At 48.3% G+C, this 14,310-nt stretch overlaps 1 long non-coding RNA gene across 1 annotated transcript in view; it reads left to right on the top strand.

The window, feature by feature from the left end:
• The window catches only part of LOC142249218 (uncharacterized), a 48,157-nt gene that overhangs the window by 32,863 nt on the left and 984 nt on the right, over positions 1-14,310 (top strand). The gene's annotated exons all lie outside the window — the stretch shown is intronic.

Below are 14,310 nucleotides of genomic sequence, written 5' to 3'. Positions count from 1 at the left end.
CCATCCTGTGCATGTATGCTGCCGTGCGGCGCCATGTCTGGGCGGGAGGTGGAAGTGGCTGCGAAAACAAAAGTTAACAGTAGAAAAAAAAAAAAAAAGTTATACTCACCTGTCTGCAGACTCTCGGTGCCATGCCCGCTCCCAGCTCCTCTCACGGTATCGCCACCCCCGCTCCGACTGTGTGCAGACGGCCGGGAAACCTCCGATGGATGCAGGACCTGGCGATGGATCACCTGATGCAGTCACCTGACGCATCAGGTGATCGTAAGTATCGCGGTGACGCGGGCGCCCGGCCGGTATCAGCGGATGCGTCAGGAGACTTCATCCCTGATTACCGGCAGCTGCTGCAGCGATCGGACGGGATCAGACTCCGCTGCAGGAGCTGCCGGAAATCAGCACATAAGCATTATTTTTTTTTTTTTTTTTTTTTGCACCGATGCATCTGCTGATTGTATAATCGGCTTTTATACAATCAGCTGATGTGTGATGGGATTCAGGCACTTGATCCTGACACATCATCTGATCGCTTTGCCTTCCAGCAAACCGATCAGATGATATTGGATCCGGATTGGACGGCGCGGGACCCTGACCCAGGATTACTGCGGAGGGGGGTTCTTTATTTCAATAAAGATGGAGTCACTAATTGAGTTTTGTTTTATTTCTAATAAAAATATTTTTCTGAGTTGTGTTTTTTTTTTTATCTTTACTAGAAATTCATGGTGGCCATGTCTAATATTGGCGTGACACCATGAATTTCGGGCTTAGGGCTAGCTGATAATATACAGCTAGCCCTAACTCCATTATTACCCGGCTAGCCACCCGGCATCAGGGCAGCAAGAAGAGTTGGATACAGCGCCAGAAGATGGCGCTTCTATGAAAGCGCCATTTTCTGGGGTGGCTGCGGGACTGCAATTCACAGCGGGGGTGCCCAGAAAGCTTGGGCACCCTGCACTGTGGATTCCAATCCCCAGCTGCCTAGTTGTACCCGGCTGGACTCAAAAATTGGGCGAAGCTCACGTCATTTTTTTTTAAAATTATTTCATGAAATTCATGAAATAATTTTAAAAAAAAGGGCTTCCCTATATTTTTGGTTCCCAGCCGGGTACAAATAGGCAGCTGGGGGTTGGGGGCAGCCCGTACCTGCCTGCTGTACCTGGCTAGCATACAAAAATATGGCGAAGCCCACGTCATTTTTTTTGTTTGGGGGGGGCAAAGAAATCCTGCATACAGTCCTGGAAGGAGGATGCTGAGCCTTGTAGTTCGACAGCTGCTGTCTGCTCTCCTGCATACACTATTGGATGGAGGATGCTGAGCCTTGTAGTTCTGCAGCTGTCTGCTCTTCTGCATACACTAGTGGAGAATGAAGAACACATTGAAGAAGGAAATGACATCAGACCTTTTTTTTTTTTGTTGACTGATAAAAAACGCATAAGGACGCAGTGAGCAAAAACGCAGCAAAACGCAGCAAAAAAACGCACCAAATCACGGCAAAACGTGTGCGTTTTTTGCCGCGTTTTTTCGACGCAGGTGCGTTTTTGTGCGTTTTTAGCGGCCAAAAACGCACAAAAACGCAGCGTCAAAAAAACGCACTGTGTGCACATAGCCTAACTGAACAGAAAAGGGACCCGCCGGCAGGGGCACCACTGGCATCAAAGATCCAGAGCTCCGACCCAGAACTTCTTGGCCGGAGCCCCGAATCTTCTGCAACCACCGCACTGAACTATGTCGGCGTCACCCTGATACAGTTCAATCCTGTGACAGAGCACAGAGCTCACTGCTCTATCACTGCCTGTCTCCTAAGCCACAGACCGCTGCAGGCCTGTGTCTTAGGAGACCATATATATACACAAGGGCAGAGCAGTGACATCATTGCATCGCGCTGCCTCCGCAGGCCACCATAGAAGAGAAGATGGAGTCTGCGGTGCTGGGAATCAGGATTAGGTGAGTATAATTTTTTTTATGTCTATATGGGATCTGTGAGGGCTCCTGTTATATATATAAGAGGCTGTGTTGAGGCCACTGCTGTGTATAGGAGGCTGTGTGGGGGCTCCTGCTGTGCAAAGGAGGCTGTGTGGGGGCACCTGCTGTGTGCAGGAGGCTGTGTGGGGGCTCCTGCTGTGTATGCGAGGCTGTGTGGGGGCACCTGCTGTGTATGGGAGGCTGTGTGGGGGCTCCTGCTGTGTATAGGAGGCTGTGTGGGGGCTCCTGCTGTGCATAGGAGGCTGTGTGGGGGCTCCTGCTGTGCATAGGAGGCTGTGTGGGGGCTCCTGCTGTGCATAGGAGGCTGTGTGGGGGCTCCTGCTGTGCATAGGAGGCTGTGTGGGGGCACCTGCTGTGCACAGGAGGCTGTGTGGGGATCCTGCTGTGCGCAGGAGGCTGTGTGGGGGCTCCTGCTGTGTATAGGAGGGTGTGTGGGGGCTCCTGCAGTGAGTTGCATATACTTGTGTGGCCTCTAGAGTTAACTCCTCCTGTGGACCCCAGACAACCCAGTCCGACCCTGCATCCATCTATCTTTCCCTTAGTATCTATGTATGTGTCGTGTATATAGTGTAATTTACGTAGTGGCAAAATGATGGGGCCTGTGGGTGATGGGGGCCATTGCTATTTTCTCGGATGCATGGTTGAACACCATTGAGGACTGGATGGCCACTGGCTCTCTGTTTCACCCTTGCTCTGCAGCTGTGGGCCCTGGATAGGTGTAATGACATCAGGGGGAGCCTATGACGTAATGCCAGTGGGTGCTGCAGCTGTGGCCAGAGTGGGTGCAGAGCATGTGTAGGGGTAATAGATACATATATATATTTACTAGCTGTAGTACCTGGCGGTGCCCGAGATAGTAACTGTCTCTCTCCCTCTCTCCACTCTCTGTGTCCCTCTCTGTCTGTCTCCCTCTCTCTCTCTCTGTGTTTCTGTCTCTGCGTGTCTGTGCATGTGTTTGTATGTATCTCTGTGTGTCTCTGTCTCTGTGTATCTCTGTCTCTGTGACTATATCTGTGTCTCTGTGTCTGTCTCTGTGTGTCTCTGTGTGTTTCTGTCTTTGTGGGTCTCTGTGTGTGTCTGTCTGTGTATCTCTGTCTATGTGTCTGTCTCTGTGTGTCTCTGCCTCTGTGTCTCTCTTTGTGTGTCTGTGTGTGAATGTGTCTCTGTATGTGTCTGTGTTTCTGTGTCCATGTCTTTGTCTCTGTATGTGTGCCTCTGTGTGTCCCTATGTGTGTGTCTCTGTCTGTGTGTCTCTGTCTATGTCTCTGTCTCTTTCTCTGTGCCTCTATGTCTCTGTATCAGTCTTTGTGTGTCTCTTTATCAGTCTCTGTATCAGTCTGTCTCTGTGTGTGTCTTTGTGTGTCTCTGTATCAGTCTCTGTCTCTGTGTGTCTCTGTCTCTGTGTGTCTCTGTGTGTCTCTCTCTCTCTCTTTGTCTCTGTGTGTCTCTTCTCTGTCTCTATATCAGTCTCTGTGATTCTATGTCTGTCTATGTATCTGTGTGTCTGTTTCTGTGTGTCTGTCAGTCTGTGTCCCTGTGTGTCTCTGCATCAGTCTCTGTGTGTGTGTGTGTGTGTGTGTGTGTGTCTCTCTCTCTGTGTTTCTGTTTCTGTGTCTGTCTCTGTGTTTGTGTGTCTCTGTCTCTGTATCAGACTCTGTGTCCCTGTGTGTGTCTGTGTGTCTCTGTCTCTGTGTGTCTGTGTTTGTCTCTATTGACATCATATTATCTGACACATTACCTGTCTTAAAAAAAGAATGTCCTTTGTTGCCTATACCAACCAATTACAGCTCTTATTAATGACCTGTAGTTCCCAGCGCCATTGATTTTAGTGTAAGCAGGTTTTTGCGGCGAATCACTGTAAAGTGCGGGGTTACAATTTCTCATCAAAACATAGTCTATGACGTTCCCTGAGTCACATGGGGCGTCTGTGCAAAATTTCGTGAGTGTAAATGTGACGGTGGGGATTCCTTTATTGGACACACACACACACACACACACACACACATACGTCAGCTTTATATATTAGATTATACACCCTACATATGCCCTGTACATGTCACGTATGGTGTGTAATGTAATGTAATTCTGAATATTGACCTGCCATATCCTATAGGTGTGTAATATGCGCTCTGTTAGGATGTCACTTGCTGATTCGAGTAGTTGTCACCTGATCACTCACATGTGATTTGCAATGTGTGGTCATCTGCAGAATGACGTCTCCTCCTGTTTCTCTCAAATTGAAAATTATAACAATGAGAGAAGCAGGAGGAGACGTAATCAGCAGATGACCCCGAGTCTGCAAATCACTGGTGAGTGATTTCATTGTCAAATTAAATCCTAACAGTGTGTATTACACATTTTGGGGGTTCGACCAGTCAATGTGCAGCAGAGCAGGGAGAAGCCATTGGGCATCGGCCTCCCAGGCTCCTCATCCCAGTGGCATGGTCCTCGGCAGAGATAAAATGTGTTTTATCTGAAATGTGGAAGCATCAGAGTAAAATATACACGACTGCAATAATGGAGCCAGGGTCTGATTCCTTCCACGCGGGGGTCGTGCAGGGGAATCAGCTGTCAGATTCCTTACCTGGTAGAAAATAACAGTGGAGTCTCATATGTTACATGGCGTCACTGCCGTCCGCACATCACATGGAATGGTTTAGGGGATGTTCACACGGGGCATCTTTTATACCACAAATATGCAGTGTTTTTGTCCCAAAAGAGCACCAAAAATGCACCGCGGCAAAAACGCATGAAAAAATGCAATGTGTTTTTGACACATTTTTACCGCGTTTTGCCCAATGCGGTTTTTAAGTCTAATCTATTGACTGGAAGGGCTCAAAAACGAAAACGCAAAAAGAACTTACATGCTGCATCTTCAAAAACGCAGCCAACAAAAGATGCGGATAGCAAAAGAGAAATTCCATAGACTTTGCTGGGAGGAGGAAATGCATGCAGGGGCATCTTTGTGACCACAAAAATGCTACAAAAGATGTCCTGTGTGAACTTAGCCTTAGTGTCATTATGAACTTCATTCTATCAATGTAATGCATCGTCAGCAGCTGAGGTGTATTATGAGGTTCTGCAGCAGCTGAGGTGTGTATTATGGGGTTCTGCAGCAGTTGAGGTGTGTATTATGGGGTTCTGCAGCAGCTGAGGTGTGTATTATGGGGTTCTGCAGCAGCTGAGGTGTGTATTATGCGGTTCTGCAGCAGCTGAGATGTGTATTATGAGGTTCTGCAGCCGCTGAGGTGTGTATTATGGGGTTCTGCAGCAGTTGAGGTGTGTATTATGGGGTTCTGCAGCAGCTGAGGTGTGTATTATGGGGTTCTGCAGCAGCTGAGGTGTGTATTATGGGGTTCTGCAGCAGCTGAGGTGTGTATTATGGGGTTCTGCAGCCGCTGAGTTGTATATTATAGGGTTCCGCAGCAGCTGAGATGTGTATTAAGGTGTTCCGCAGCAGCTGAGATGTGTATTATGGGGTTCTGCAGTAGCTGAGGTGTGTATCACGGGGTTCTGCAGTAGCTGAGGTGTGTATTATGGGGTTCTGCAGCAGCTGAGGTGTGTATTATGGGGTTCTGCAGTAGCTGAGGTGTGTATTATGGGGTTCTGCAGCAGCTGAGATGTGTATTATGGGGTTCTGCAGCAGCTGAGGTGTGTATTATGGGGTTCTGCAGCAGCTGAGGTGTGTATTATGGGGTTCTACAGCAGCTGAGTTGTGTATAATAGGGTTCTGCAGCAGCTGAGATGTGTATCATGGGGTTCTGCAGTAGCTGAGGTGTGTATTATGGGGTTCTGCAGCAGCTGAGGTGTGTATTATGGGATTCTGCAGCAGCTGAGGTGTGTATTATGGGGTTCTGCAGCAGCTGAGGTGTGTATTATGGGGTTCTGCAGCAGCTGAGATGTGTATTATGGGGTTCTGCAGTAGCTGAGGTGTGTCTTATGGGGTTCTGAAGCAACTGGGGTGAACTATGAGATTTTGCAGCAGCTGAGATGTGTATAATGAGGTTCTATAGCATCTGAGGTGTGTATTTTGAGGTTCTGCAGCAGCTGAGGTATGCATTATGAAGTTCTAGAGAATATTACATTATTCGGTGTGGATTTATCTTACAAATTTTCCAACAAAATTATTTGCAGCATTGCCAAATGGGGTGTGCCCAGTCTGGTTAATTAAAGGGATTTCAATATATATGCCGTAGTTCTTCCATACACCGTGCCTCTCCCTCATGGTGTGTATGTGGTGCTGCACCTCAGTCTGTTCAGGTCAGTGGAGCTGAGAGGCATCGACACATACACAGCACCCCCTGTTCTTATGGTGTGTATGTGGTGCTGCACCTCAGTCTGTTCAGGTCATTTTAGCTGAGAGGCAGCGACACATACACAGCGCCCCCCGTCCTTATGGTGTGTATGTGGTGCTGCACCTCAGTCTGTTCAGGTCAGTGGAGCTGAGAGGCAGCGACACATATAACCTGAGGACTCTTTATTATGTAGAAAGCAGAGATTTTTTTCTAATTTCGTACATTCCCCTTTAACATCTGTATTTTGGACTTTTTGGTCCGGCGTACACACAGCAACAGCCGCCGGCTCCATGGTGCCTTGTCTGCTATCATCTGGTACATTTATCCTCATGGTTTGTATAGTAGATGCTGATCTTACCAATGGGACCTCGACCTGCGCTGCTCCAAGTGTATAGGAATTTATACCATCTCTGCACAAAGAACGTCAGCGCCTCATTCTGCAGATACATGTGCATACATTGGGGGATCCATATGTACCATCCATAATGTAATATCCAGGCATACAGCATGTACGAGATGAGAAGACCCCAATAACAATTTCAGATGCGGTGGAATTAATGTTTATTGAGAATCAGATTCTCCAGCACAAATCTGGAGGACTTTATTGTACATTTTAAGAAATCAATTTTCTTAGGATATAAAAAAATTGCTTCTGGTCCTCGTTTTTTTCCTGGAAACTGGGTACAAAATCAGTAGGGGGGGGGGGCACCAAAGGGCAGTTTTGCACAGGGCACCGTTCAGTTTAAGGCCGGCCCTGCTCACAGTAATGTGAATGCTCCCAGTAATATGTATGCCCCCCTGTAATGTGTATGCCCCCCTAGTAATGTGTATGCCCCCCGCCTTCCCAGTGATGTATGTAAAGCAGTCTCAGTGTACAGCCATATCTGTTAGTGACCGCCATCAACCAGCGTGGCACAGCCACATGCCCGGGAAGAGCTGGACGGGAGACAAGCAGGGGAGATGAGAGAGGCTGCTGCTGGTTTCCTCTTATTAAAAATATCTCTAATGTGTCTGTATGTGCATGAATCGATGTGTATTTCTATATATGACAGTGTATAGATTTATTTCCATTAATATGTATTTTTGTTAATTTCTTCAAGTTTGTATATGTATGTATGCCTAGATGTGTACATGTTTGTGTATGTGCGTGTCGGTGTCGGTGTGAGCATGGGGCCCACTGAGACACTTTTGCTCGGGGCCCACAAAAACCTGGAGCCTGCCCTGGTAGCAATTATTATTATTATTATTATTATTATTATTATTAATTCCTTGTATATTGCTGGTCACAATTCTGAGAATTAATGTAAAAAACAATAATCCAGTTGTCACCTTTGCATTCTGTGTGGCACACTTTTAGCAATGCAGAAAAGCCTAAAGACACACCCCAGAGGATCCTGTGTGCCACACTCCTTTAGCAAACAAAAATCCATACAACATTTCACTATAGAAATAGGCCTATAGTGCTAGAAATATACGGCAGATTTAAAAAAAAAAAAAAAAAAAGTTTAATGGGGGGCCAAAAGGCGTAAATTAAGTACAAAATTTGTACATTTTGACCATCTCCTGACGTCATCCCTGCATTACTACAAGATAATGTGTCTGAACTGTAGCACTGAGCTTTGCAGTTTCCTTACTTTCTGGTTGCTGGGGATAGGGGGCAGGCGCTGCTACTTGAGTGACAGTTTTGGTCAGTTTCCTTCTGATGCTGAGGTTATGCTACTAGGACACATTAACTATCTGTCAATGCACTTGCTCTGGAGTCTATACTATAACTATATTTGTATATAAAGATAATCCCTTTGAACAATCGAACAGTGGTTAAGAGAACAGATCTGAAAAATGTCAATGCTGGAGACAGGGTTTGTAATTGTAGTTTTTCAGGACTGATAACAGCAGCTTGGTTAGGAGCTGAGAGAGAGGTGAGTAGCCAATTTATTTGTAGATATTAATGGGCTGGAGAGATCTGAATGGGATTTTAGAAGTTGATGCCCTAGCCTGGAATGTAACTACTGCGCACAGCCAGCCAGGCTCTGGTGATCGGTGTCTTTTGCAGCAAGCTGTTCACTATGTAAGATAAAAGCTCCCATTGCAGGATAAGAACAACGGATAGAAAAAGCAATCAATTGCAAACTTGCTTATTTTCATGCAGTCTAAAAAAACATACAAATTTAATAACATGAATGCCCCATTTGTAGAGATGACTAACATTTTTTTAACAGTTCTGAAATGTAGAATTGGATATGTTCTAGATTTATTGAACTATCACGTTATGCCCTTAATTACTAAAGTCACAAAGGGATCTATTTACCAAGCAGTATTTGTGATAATTTGGGTGTAATACGTCTTGAAACTTAATCAATTTGGCGCTCGCTTTATTAAGACCGGCGTACAAGATGCCAGTCAATCAATCAGGGCCGATGAGTGCCATCACCAGGCCTGGTAGGTATACTTCTATAATAATGAGGATGGGGTAGATTTTTGAAGACTTTACTATATGCAGGATTCCTTGTATATTGCTGATCACAATTCTGAGAATTAATGTAAAAAAAAATAATCCAGTTGTCACATTGCCCTTGATAAATGTTCAGATTGTTCAGCTTTATTCACATTTGCATTCTGTGTGGCACACTAGACATGTCATTGCTTCGAACTACTTGACTAAATGAGCCATAATTGCTCGTCATGCTATTTATCCACTTCAGGTTGTCATTGACATTAGTTTGTGTATGTAATTACAGGGCACAGTTATTTTTTCTCTTTTAGCCTGGGTCGGCCTTTCCATTGCTGCATTTAGACTTCAATAAAAATATATAGCACCATCAACATCATTTACCGTTATGGGGGGGGGGGGGGTCAAATTTTATAAGAGTACAATAGGGGCTCTGGTGGGTGCCAGTATGTCAACACGGTTTTGTCACATCCGCTATCCCTGCTTCCCTGTACTGATCTCACCACAGACCGGTCTCACTTAACGCAAATGCCATTCCGCCCTGCCCCTACCCACCCCTGACAAAAAAATTGTTGCACACATTCGCCTCCATCAGTTCCCACTAAACCCCATTAGCACCCACAGTGGAGTTCCAGCACCAACTACACTAAAAAACTTCTTTACAGACCTGCACATATTAACCTCTGGACATCATGTACCTGTCACTCTAGGTACAGGGTAGTACCAAGCAAATGGCGAAAGGGAAGGGAAGATGAACCCACCGTCTAGAGAAGGAGGAGATGGTGACCCCTGACTAAACATACTGCTTGGATCCGACACCCCCCTATGCGCCGAGCAGGATACTGACCCTAAGTATCCCCAATGCTGGACCCTAAAAGGAAACGAGTGGGATGAGCTCTTCGTCAACCCCACTAAACACTAAATAAAACACAAGGAGGACACACAGGGGGAAAATGCAAGAACTACTTATCTACTGATGACACAGGTAGACGTTCAGCAAAGTTACAGCAACGATCCCACAGCTGAGTACAAGCTACCTGCTTGCAACCAGAGCTTGAAAGAACTGAATAATATCACCAGCACCAGTCCAGGCAACATGGGAGTATTTAAGAACAAGGGGAATACTGATAATCAGCAGCTGGACGTGTGCCGCCCCCGTGCCAGCAGCCAGGCTGCTCGGATCCAGATCCGCAGTGTGGCTCGAGGGACTTTTCTGGACCCGGGGGTCGCGCGGACACTTTGAATGAAGAGGGGGACGTTTTTGTACGGGACTTGCCGTAATCACTCCGTGACGCCACCCACGGTGTGTGGTGCAGTGTGACACCACCGCTGCTGTTGTGGGACACCTGGGGACGATGGGATGGCAGCTGGTTGTTAACCCCTCCGTGGGTAGGGATGGGTGCCCCGGAGCCCAGTGTCTCTGTGCTGGAGACGGTGATTACCGGGGCCGGCGTACCCGGTCAGACCGGGTAATGTTCGTTTACTCACTGTTAAATAAATCACACGCGTCTGATGGTAAACCAAGGTGCTGGTGGCCGGCCGCCGCGACCAGGTGTAGTCTGGTCCCCCACCCGGGTGGTAGTCTGTGTCACTTTCCCCTGCAATGTGTTTTCTTTGTGGTGGACTTCCCGGTGTGAAATGCGGGAGTCCGCTCCCGGTCCTTTTTGTTGGGAGCCTTGCCCGCTGACGCTGGCCCTTGGGATTTACCGGGCCCTGGCGGATGTCCTATCCCCCGCGGTGGGCTGTTGTCTGCTTTTGGGACTTTGGTTGGGACAGGACCGGTAATCCTGCCCTCAATTGGATAGGCCTTTGCTTCCGGTCCTGGCTTCAGAGTCCAAGTACCCCCTCTGTGAACGGTTTCCGGGTCGGTTCTCCGGTGTCGGTACCGGGGGGCTCCTTCCCTGTCCCGGTCCACCTCGGATCTCCGGAAGCCGTCTTCCCATCTCCTGTCAGACACGGACCACCGTCTGCCACCTAGCCAACACGCTGGGGCCACTACCCCAACGCTTCTTCACTCCGACTTGCACTTCAACTTCCACCTGCACTCCACTACTCCTCCATCTAGAACTTGAACTTGCACTCTCCTCACCTCTCCTCTCCGCTCTTTCCTTCTCCTCTCTGCTCTTTCCCGCCCCGGGCTCTCTAGACCCCTAGGTGGGCGTTCTCCATCCGCCTGGACCGGCCACTGGTGTACCTATCGTTCCCTGGGGGGGTGACTAGGGCTTTAAGTTTGGCTTGGTGTAACCTGGTGAGGGATGCTGTTATGCAGGGGGCCCTTTCTGTGTGACCACCTGGCGTTGCCAGGGTGTCATAGACGTAAGGAGAGCTACTGCTGGGTCCTAAAGGGGAAGAGATGAAAACCCAGTAGGAAAGCTACCTAGTAAAATGAGGGCTAACAGCTGGAACAATAGAAAGTCAAGGAGCATTTTGTGACCTTTTATTGCCAGAAACCACATGACTGTCACCCGTGACTCACCCGTGAGTGTATCACAGTAATTGCGTCAACATGGTGGTACAAACATTGCTTTACTGATTACAAGGTAAATTAATTGAGTCCTAAACAACAAAACAACAGCAGGACAAGGTTTTTTTCAGATTTCAAATTAATCTGAGTTTCATCAGTGTTTTTTTCTATCAGCATTTGGTCAGCCTTTACAATCAGATTTCGGTCAGAGTTTCATCCGTTTTTTCGGATGTCCAACAAAAAAAAGGTTCTCTATCGCTTTATGTTTTCTTATCTAGTAGTCAGTGAAAATCGGACAGCAAACAGATGGCATCTGCGTTCTGTCCAATTTTTCCACAGATACATTGACTTTCATTGCCGATGTTAATCCAACCTTAGCATCAATATCTGACATGTTCCCGCAATTTTAGGCAGACCACTTGGTCCTTGAAACATCATAGACATGTGAACGGACCCATTCACTGTCCATTATAGGTATGAGTGCTATCCATGAAAAGGACACTCATATGCAAAAAATGGACACGTGAATGAGCCCTAAACAATATGTTCAAGAAGGCAACTTATCCCCTACTACCCGCTAAAAACAGTATTCCATATAAGCATCTCTTCCAAGAATACACTAATAAATTAACAGTATTGTGCAATAGCTTTAGAAAGGTATGAAAAAAATGGAGCATAGTAACAAAATACATGGCGAGTGAACAATAGAGAACTCAAATGACTAGCCGGTGTGACAACCCTTTGCTTTCTAAACAGCATCAGTTCTTCTTGGTCACTTGCACACAGTTTTTGAAGGACTTAGCAAGAAGGTTGCTCCAAACATCTTGGGCGGGCTTTGCACACTACGATATCGCAGGTGCGATGTCGGTGGGGTCAAATTGAAAATGACGTACTTCCGGTATCGCATGCGACATCGTAGTATGTAAAGGCTCGATGATACGATTAACAAGCGTAAAAGCGTCGCAATCGTATCATCGGTGCAGCGTCGGCATAATCCATGATTACGCTGACGCGACGGTCCGATGTTGTTCCTCGTTCCTGTGGCAGCACACATCGCTGTGTGTGAAGTCGCAGGAGCGAGGAACATCTCCTACCGGCGTCACTGCGGCTTCCGTAGGATATGCGGAAGGAAGTAGGTGGGCGGGATGTTTACATCCCGCTCATCTTTGCCCCTCCGCTCCTATTGGCCGCCTGCCGTGTGACGTCGCAGTGACGCCATACGACCCGCCCCCTTAATAAGGAGGCGGGTTGCCGGCCAGAGCGACGGTCGCAGGACAGGTGAGTCCATGTGAAGCTGCCGTAGCGATAATGTTCGCTACGGCAGTTATCACAAGGATATCGCAGCTGAGACTGGGGCGGGGACTATCGCGCTCGGCATCGCAGCATCGGCCTGCGATGTCGCAGCGTGCAAAGTGCCCCTTGGAGAACCAACCATATATCAGCTATGGACATAGATTTGCTCTCGCCTGAGCCAAGCATTTCTTCTTATGTTGGAGTTGGAAGATATGAGATTTCCCTTGGCCAAACAATCTTTCGACCAATAGATATCTTTAACACTGTGTCACGCCTCTGAACTAGTCAGGGTGTCACAGGGAACTGCACTCCTTTCTCTTATGGTGCAGAACTCACCCTCCATGGTTCTGGGATCCTAACCTTTGGTGTTGCTCCATCAGCATTCAAATCCTAACCACACCTCACACCACACCCTGTCAGGCACACCAGTGTGTGGTCTAGCTGGAAAAGGGCCACCCGCCTAGGGGTCAGGCAGACTGGTGGGAGGGAGATAGTCAGTGAAGTGGTAGCCCTCAGAGAGTGAGTAGTTGAGGGAGTTGGAGCTCACTGAGAGATTTTGGTTGGGTCACAGACTGTGGTCTGGGACCGGAGGAGTCGGCGACCCGGTCGCAGGGTATTAGAGAAGGGTGCCCAGACTTAGTTTTGGAGAACGGTCGGCACCGGAAAAATCTAGTAACCGGACTGGTACCGAACACGGCGGGGTACTGGACCCTAGATCAGGGAGTAGCTTCAAGCAACCTGATAATTAACCTGTGGAGTATAATCTCTTTATGAACTTTCCCCAAGAGCTCAGAGATCGAAGGCACCAACACAACGAGGGGGATAGGGCTTTCCAGCTTATGCGGCCCACTGAAATCCCAAGTGTCAGCCATCGAGAGCACAGCTCCTCTAACTAATTGTAGGGAGCGGGACCCCGAAAGCTCCAGGCTGAGAGGTTACTCAGAAAAGTCTAAACATAGTGCACGGAGGCAGGTCCAGAACCATCAGCAATACCAACAGGGATGGATTCCCGGACGAGCTCCCCTGAGTGGCAGCGGCATCCAGAGACTTGGTTTACTCCTGTGTCAGAGTCTGCTTAATGGTCGCACCAACATCCACACGACCTGAGTGAGTACGCTGCTCTCCCCTGAATCTCCCCGCCTGGCCTGCACCACGCTCCCCTACACCTCCATCATCCAGAGTCCCGGGGCCTACCCTACCCGTGGAGGGAACGTTATCTGGCTGCCCCGCGCTGTCTCCCCCAGGTACTCCCATCGACAGCGGCGGTACTCCCCTTACCGCAAACCACGGGTGGCGTCACGAACACTGAGCCCCCTGTAAATAGTTCCCCCCTTTTTATATTCGAGTGGCCATAAAGCCCCGGATCCGGAGACCCTCGAGCCTCAGTAACCCTGGATCCGAGCAGTCTGACTGCTGCAGGGGCGGTACAACTGCGTCCCTGCCTCTCCCCTTCTGCAGGGACACGCTGTCACTCACCACTGCAGCCGGCTCCTTCTATGCTGCCCGGTGTTCCTGCTTGCTCTTCTACGTGGGCTTCTCCTACTCCTGCCTCCCGTATCTGTGTGTGTGTCACAGGACCTCTGGGAGCGCTCTTAGGGCCAGTGTGCCACTCCCAGGAAGTTCCTCTCAGCCTATCGCTAATAGGCACTGGATATTTAAGGCAATCTCCTACTAAGAGGGGTGCATGTTCATCAACATTAGCCCTGTTAGTCAGTTTATTCTGTCTAGTCAGTTGTCAGGTCTCCCTGCAAGTCCCATTCTGTCCTTCCTGTACCTGGTCCCAGCCCGTCCTGCCTGTTGGCACCTGGCTCAATCCTGTCCTGCCCGTA

Source organism: Anomaloglossus baeobatrachus, chromosome 8, assembly GCF_048569485.1.
Source record: "Anomaloglossus baeobatrachus isolate aAnoBae1 chromosome 8, aAnoBae1.hap1, whole genome shotgun sequence".
NCBI lineage: Eukaryota > Metazoa > Chordata > Amphibia > Anura > Aromobatidae > Anomaloglossus > Anomaloglossus baeobatrachus.
This window is presented reverse-complemented; position numbering and strand designations above follow the sequence as displayed.